At 34.7% G+C, this 7,995-nt stretch overlaps 1 long non-coding RNA gene across 1 annotated transcript; it reads right to left on the bottom strand.

The window, feature by feature from the left end:
* Positions 1 to 4,608: 4,608 nt before the first annotated feature.
* Positions 4,609 to 6,915, bottom strand: LOC110008147 (uncharacterized). Its single transcript, XR_016051466.1, has 2 exons — positions 5,868 to 6,915; positions 4,609 to 4,954 (listed from the first exon to the last, which is right to left on the bottom strand). It is a non-coding gene; the product is annotated as an uncharacterized LOC110008147 (long non-coding RNA).
* Between the last annotated feature and the right edge of the window lie 1,080 nt (positions 6,916 to 7,995).

Raw genomic sequence — 7,995 nt, 5'->3', positions numbered from 1 at the left:
AAATGGTTTGAAGCCGTTTTCGCCTTAGAAATACTTCTTGCTCACGACAAGGAGGCCCCCCGCCTCCCTGTCTCCACAGCAGAAACCTTTCTTTATGACATTCTTTTGTTTAACTTTTCCTTACTCTAATTTTTTTAAAGTATTATGGTAGTGCACTCATACATATAAGTATCTTTTTATGGCAATCAACATCTTCTTATGGCAATCAACAATTTTGGACATCTGATACCATTACTACAAGAAACTCCATCTAGTAGTAACATTTTTTTCTAGAATTATTTTAAATAATTAATCACAGATACAATATAAATTCTTGATAGAGAGAAAATAATTTATTAACTATAATAGAGGAAGTTCAAGCAACCTCAAAAATTCATTTTATTTGAAGGTTGTTCTACAAGGTTGCGATCTTGTCAAAACCACACCCCATGAAAAATGGTTAATCACAATTTGTCACTTTATTGTTTGATTCATGTGAGTCGTTTTACTTATTTGAGTATCATTGATGAGAGTAGTTTTAGGTATTTTAGTATTCACCAGACATGGTTTCCACCTTCCTTTTTCTGTATAAAAGGTCGAGATGAATTGTTACTCTCTTTGAGTCGGCGACAATGATGAATAGTTCATCTCCACCATCTAATACTGAGATTGATGGTTCGATGATACATATCAACAAGTCCCATTTTGAATGGAGATGGTGGAAATGAATGGTTCGTCTATTTGAGTAAGCAACACCAAGGAATAGTCCATCACCATGGGTGGTAACGGGTCGGGTTAGGTTTGGGCTGAGACCTAGACCTGGATCCAAAGTTATCAGACCTAGACCCAGGCTGGACCCGACCCTAAAAGCCAGATATATGTATATTAAATATATGAAATTTTTTTATATAGAGCTGAGGCTCTAAACAATCAAATTTGAGCCTACCTCAAAAATTTCACTAGAAGAGGTTATCTTGATACCCAAATATCCTGAAGCTGATCATCTCGACATCAAGATACATGAACATGAGAAAAATAAATTTCAAGTTTTAGAAATAGTGTATTTTGTAACGCATTTCTGGACTGTCAATTTTCAAGATTTTCATAGATCTGTTGATCGACACTATTTTTTATCATCTCAACATCTAAATACATGAACATGAGAAAAAAATAAATTTCAAGTTTTAGAAATAGTGTATTTTGTCTCATTTCTTGACCGTCAATTTTCAAGATTTTCATAGATCTATTGATCGACACTATTTTTTATCATCTCAACATCCAGATACATGAACATAAGAAAAAAATAAATTTCAAGTTTTAGAAATAGTATATTTTGTAACGCATTTTTCGACCGTCACTTTTCAAGATTTTCATAGATCTGTTGATCGACACTATTTTTTATCATATCAACATCTAGATACATGAACATGAGAAAAAAAAAAAAATTTCAAGGTTTGGAAATAGTGTATTTTTTAAGCTATTTTAAGATCGTCAATTTTCAAGATTTTTAAGTTTTCATAGATCTGTTGATCGACACTATTTTTGAAGCTTTAAACTTTATAGATAAAGATAAAAATATATTTTCTGTATTGAAACCACATTTTTCGACACTATTTGGTAGGCTCTATACAAACTGCATCCTTACTTGAGTATTGTAACTAAAAAATGTAGTTATATATTTTTATATATTATTAAATTATTACATATTATTTAAATATTAACACTCGTCCGGTCAGGTCGAGTCTACATGGACCAAGACATGCCCGAATAGTGTTTGGTTCCTTTTTGGACCCATACCCGGATACAGGTCGAGTCTAGTCATCAGGTCTTGTGTAGGGTCGTGGTCCATTGCCACCCCTACCACTAGCTATCAAATGAGTAGCAGAGTCACCCCTCATTGTTAGATTAGACGATGCATAAGTGGGAGGTGTGACATTGGCTATACCTTTTTTTTATTTTTAATTTGGGTAAGTCGATGGGGAAAAGCCCCAATACCCGAATTTTTTAATGATAGATAATGAAAAACATATTAATTTACAAATATATAGTAAGGTAGTTACGCCAAGTCATGTAATAAAAGAAGAGAAAGAAAGTCTGTAAAACGACAACGCCAAAGTGTGACATTGTCTGTAGTCAAAAGCATTTAATTCACATCAGATATCTATAGGTGATTGTGACATTTTTAGGAAAAATTATAAATAACCCCCAAGATTAGACTTTCTATGTAAGTTACCCCCAACCAAACTGTTTTTCTCACATTTTTTCCCTAAAATACACTTTGATAGCCAATAACCCCAACCCCAAAAAAAACTTACTTTAAACTACGCCTCTCTCTCATCTTTCCTACGAAAAGGTGGTCCGGCATATTCTTAGAACGGTCCGGTAGTATAATGTCGGTCCGATAAATAACAGTGTCGGTCTGGTAGTACAAGTTAACGGAACAAAAAGGGGTGGCAATTAGAGAGACACTTTGGCATTTGCTACAAGGGTCCGGCGTTTGAAAAGTGCGGTCCAACACTCATTTTTCTGGATTAAGGGGTCCGACAATTCAAAGCTCGCTCCGGCATAAATGCAGGGGTCCGACAATTCGATGGCACGGTCCGGCAATTTCTACTCAAGTCTAACAGTCCATGTCAAATCCGACCAAAAGGTTTTTATGTATACGGGAAAGGCATTTTCATCTAAGAAAAATATGTATTTTGACTTGGGGGTATAAACTTTATAAAATATATAATAATATGTATTATTATGTAACATATATTGTATATTTATATTAATGTTATACATTAAATTGTATATATTATATATATTTGTTATCCTATATATAATGGGAAAAGTTTTTATAAGGTTGCAACCTTAAATTGTAGAATCACAAATGCACCTCAAAAATCTATCGGAAATGTTGTTTTAAAGTTGAAAAAGCCCTCTAATCAATCATCTCAATATTGAGATCTATGAATATAACAAAAAACAAGGTTTTTGGATCTCGGAAATAATGCATCTTGCAACACATTATCTAGACTGTCCATTTTCAAGATTTTCATATATTTATAGATCTACTTAATTTTAATCATTTTTTATATTTAAAATTTTCTAATTAGGTATGAAAATAGATTTTAAGATAATACTAAGAATTTTTTACAATAAAATTACATGTTATGATAAAATTTTAAGGTGCTCCTTAATTAGATTGTTTAAGGTTGCAACCTTATAGAAACCACATCCATATATAATAGAACATATCTATTCAAGGTTTTGTGTAAATATTTCCACTCCAACCAAGCACTACCAAACCCATGAAACTGTTTACACAATACCTTTTAAATGTGCTATCAAACATGGTAAAAAGAATGCATATGCAAATATTTACACAAGTAAAGCATTTACATATACAAATATTTCTTGGGGAATATTTACGCACAAACCAAACGTACCCTTAGTGATTCCTTAATCACCCATTGTTTGTCGACATTTACAACAGGCCATGACGCCTACTGCTGTGACTGATACTTCAATGGAATCTAAACCCTTGTTTTATGCGAATACTTATAGTATGGGCAACATGCGTTATAGTATAAATGCAGCGTATACTAGTTTTCATGTTTCTTGATTTAGTTTCATTTTCATTTTAGCATGGGCCATGGTTATTACCTTGGGATTAGACGAACTAGAAAGAGAGGCAGCATTGACGATAGTTGGCATTTGATCAATTGAAGATAGCCGGCTCGGCGTTTGCTGGAGTTTTGGTACTCAAGGTGATGTTGAGAGCTTTGTTTGGTGCTGTATATTGGGTGCTCAAGGTATTGAAGATAACTTTCTCAAGAGGCAAGGATGCTGTATGTGAGGTGCTCAAGGTGATGAAGAAAGCTTTCTTTGAAGGCAAGGGTAGTGGCAAGACCATGAGAGCTCCAGGGAGACCTTTTTGCATTTCTCGAAGCACATTTGCGAGTAACCCTAAAGCCTATTTTCGCAAATTGTACAGTGATGGTTTGTGATATGAACTAACAATTTGCAAGTGTATGGTGAAATTATGTGTCAAGACTTCCATGCCCAAGTAAGGATGAAGAACCTTATCTGACAGTTTTGGACTGTCGGTGGTCTTTCTCTGTGCTGGTTTTTCATTATAGTGCTTTCACATAGAGTGGTCTTTCTCCTTGCTGGTTTTTAGTTTGAGTGCTGTCACTATCTATGGATGCGTTTTACTCCATGATGTTGTTTATGTGAATGGTGATAATGCATATGGTGTTGTTTTTGACATGTTAATGGGGGCATGACACCCTTGGCATACCTAAGGGCCAATTCCTTATCCACTAATACCTCATAGTATTTCTTAGATAATACTGCTGGTAATTTGCTTCGAAGTATTAATTGATATTACTCCGTGGATATTGCTTTTTGATAAACTAGCAATTTATGAATGGGATTATCAACAAAGAGACCATTTATCTCATCAAATAGTTCTCAGGTGATTTTGATTAGTTGAGATTGATAACAAACAAATCCTCCCAAGTCGTCTTGTTTGAGGGAGCGTGTGTATAATTTGCTCCCCTGACGATATGAAATGTACATCCTTATCATTAATAGGGACCTTATTAGAAACTATATTTTTGTTAAGCCCCATAGAAGATGTATTGTTGAGCTTATCAAAGATGTGAACAAGCGCCTCAATTTATAAGGTTATAAAGTTGTGTACTACTAAATAAACTAATATATGTAATGAACCACCTTTCTAATATGGGTACACATAAAAAGGAAGGAAAATATTATTCCTAAAATAAGTACAAATTTCTATATTTCCATGTTCTCCCTCAAACTCAAGATCCATTAAGAGATGGCAACTTGAGTTTGGACATCTAAAGGCAGGCCTTAGTAAGGAAGCAGAAACAGAAGAAGCTTGAGCAGCTACAAATTAGCAATCTGCAGAAACTGATATCTCGAATGGAGCAGTCTTGCATAACAACAAATCAACAGGCATCTGAAACAGACATGATCGAGTAAACTTGATCATCACACAGGATGTAGTAACAAAAAACTCTATCATCTAAGAAGATTGAGTAATGAAAAACTCAATCATTAAACATAGGCATCCTGAACAGACAAGATCGAGTAAACTCGATCATCACACATGATGGAGCAATGGAAAACTCCATTATCCAATAGGATTAAATAAAGAAAAACTCAATTATCAAACAGGATCAAGTAACAGAAAACTTGATTATCAACCAAGATCGAAAAATTCGATCTTCAAACATGATGCAATTGGAAAAGGCAACAGAAATCAGCGGCAAATCAACATGCACGGTTGGACCATAGATTCGGTGTTGAGAACAGTAAGATCCAAAACAGATAATAGAGTCGAACATGACTTGACAGATAGACAAATCAGAGAGTCGAAACATGACTCGGTGGTTAGTTTGTAGACGGTGCAGAGCAATTGTTTTCAGAGGCCATTTTCAAAGGTGAATTTAGTGGTGGGTTTGAGATCCAGCTCACCAAGGGTCCGACATTAGAGGGGAGCACAACAACAACCGATGCCAAATAAAGAGAGACGCAATCAGATTGAGGGATTCACTAATTAGAAAAACTGGAAACAGAGGTCCCATCGCATGTACATAGAGGTGCACGATCACTTTTGCAATGCGGGTAATGAAAAATGCTTCCAATAAAATCATTCCAAAGTGCACCGTGACTTATGCTAGTAGTATTCAACCATTAAAAAAGGCAAGGAGACCTATTGACTATTCAAGAGATATTGAACCGATTTAGAAAGGTAAGCAAGGGAATGAGTAAATAATAGTTTTTAGAGCGAGAGAAACAGAGAAAGAATTAACAAAAACGGGATGAGGTCTTGTGTTCCAACCAGAATATCCTTGCTCCAAAATATTTACCTATAAGGCACGCCTTGCCTTCCACGCTCACCGCACCAAAATATATGCCTTTCAACGTAGAAGTAGCCTAGGGTAGCCCACCATCCGCCATTACAGAGGCTTAACTGCACCATCGACGACTCAAACAACATGCCCCACCATCCTCTCTCTCTCTTACTCACCAAGAGAGTATTCCCCTCTGTGCACAGACCAAGACCATCGGATAAGATCGTCAACAGCTCAGATCCTCTCAATCCACTGGTTTTGCCCTCCTTGAAGAGAAGGGACTTCTCGAATATGAAGAATTGGTTTGCGAGCTTGTAATAGTCGCTAGGGCTAGTGTTCAGGTTTTGAGAGAGGAAATTTTGAGCTTGAGCAAGGAAGGTTAGAGCTAAAGGCTTATGATGAGTCACATGCAGTTGCAGAGCGAGCAATTTGGAGATCGAAGAGAAGCTCCTGCTCTTCATCACCGAAAAACTCTCTGAATACCACCCTTTCGAAGCAAGAAGCGGCTAGGTTGTACTTTTTCAAGTCATGCCATATCAGGCCTATTTTATAATAGAAAGATGGCCCTTTAATGGTGGGAGATGGAATTCCAGTTGGATTTCCAGCCAAAACCAGGAGATCTGTGGCTATCTGATGAAGCTTTGCTTGTTCCGCATCAGATTTTGGCTGTAATTGTTGGTGAAAATTTTTCGGCAACAACTGATAGAGAGTTTGTGAGATCAACACAAGTGTTCTCAGAACTCAAATGTGCTATGGAAATTTGAAAAGCAAATCCAAAGAAAATTTGCAAACGAAACTATTCTAAGGAAACTTTTGATGAGATTTGCAAGCAAATCTAAAGCAAATTTGCGAAGAAAATTTTCAAACGAAACTTGTGTGGTTGCAAACGCAACTTTTGACGAGACTGTTGTCGTAGGAATCTTGTGTGATTGCAAACGTTGGGGAAAAACTTCTGTGGTTGCAAACGAATTGGGGAGTTATTGGTAAAGGAATTGAGTCGATGGTACTGGAATTTGGGAATAAATGGAATATGTGGCTCTAATATCTGGCTAGAAATTGTATTTCTGTATGATTGAGCTTTAAGTTCATGGAAATGTATTATTGAGCTTTTCAAAGATGTGAACAAGGGCCCCAATTTATATAGTTACAAAGTTATATACTATTGAAGAAACTAATATATATAATGAACCACCTTTGGGTACACATAAGAGGAAGGAAAATATTGTTCCCAAAAAACGATTACAAAGTTGTATTCTACTAAAGAAATTAACATATGCAGTGAACCACCTTCTTAATATGGATACACATAAAATGAAAGAAAATATTATTTCCAAAAAAAAATTACAAAGTTGTATATTACTAAAGAAACTAACATATGAAATGATCCACCTTCCTAATATAGTTATACATAAAATGAAGGAAATTATTGTTCTAAAAAATAAGTACGGGTTTCTATATTTCTACATACCTTACTGGCAACTAGTTGTAATTCAACATTTTTGGGAAAATAGCAATGAAATGGTTAAACCACCTTAAAAAATCATTATGGTAGTCAAATCATCTAATTTAACTCCAGGATACTTACACATTAGGTTTCATTTCACTTGAGGACCTTTCTAAAAATATATTAAAAATAGTTAAGTTGCCTTACATCATGATTGGAACCCTGAATGATTAATGACACTTCACTAAATTTTGACCCATTTGGCTTGGGTAATATAATATCCATTCTTGTTCAAGGTTAGTAACACTGAATAAGTGTTTACAATGGGAAAAAGTGAGTTATGTATCGTTGACCTAAACAACCAGGGGTATAATATATTAATCGTCTAATATTATTTTTATATTAATTATTTTCACTGGAAGCCAGGTTTTAATTTGCCTAGATTAGATTTTCTTAAATATTATAAGAGATTCTATTATTTATAAAGTATCAATTTGATAACATTATCTCATCTTTTTTAGATTCAAAAAAATATTTGCTCTCTCCTCATATACACGCCATCTCTCTCTCGATATATATATATATATATATATATCGTCCCTCTCAACACTCTTTTTCATCATAATTAAAATAAGTGCAATCATTTATATGTTATAACGATATTAATTATAGTTTTATTAGTAATAAAAATAAGCATTA

Source organism: Amborella trichopoda, chromosome 1 (assembly GCF_054954075.1).
Source record: "Amborella trichopoda isolate Santa Cruz 75 chromosome 1, AtrichopodaSantaCruz75HAP2 v2.0, whole genome shotgun sequence".
NCBI lineage: Eukaryota > Viridiplantae > Streptophyta > Magnoliopsida > Amborellales > Amborellaceae > Amborella > Amborella trichopoda.
Note: the sequence above shows the minus strand (reverse complement) of the source record. Positions and strands in the feature narration are given on the sequence as shown.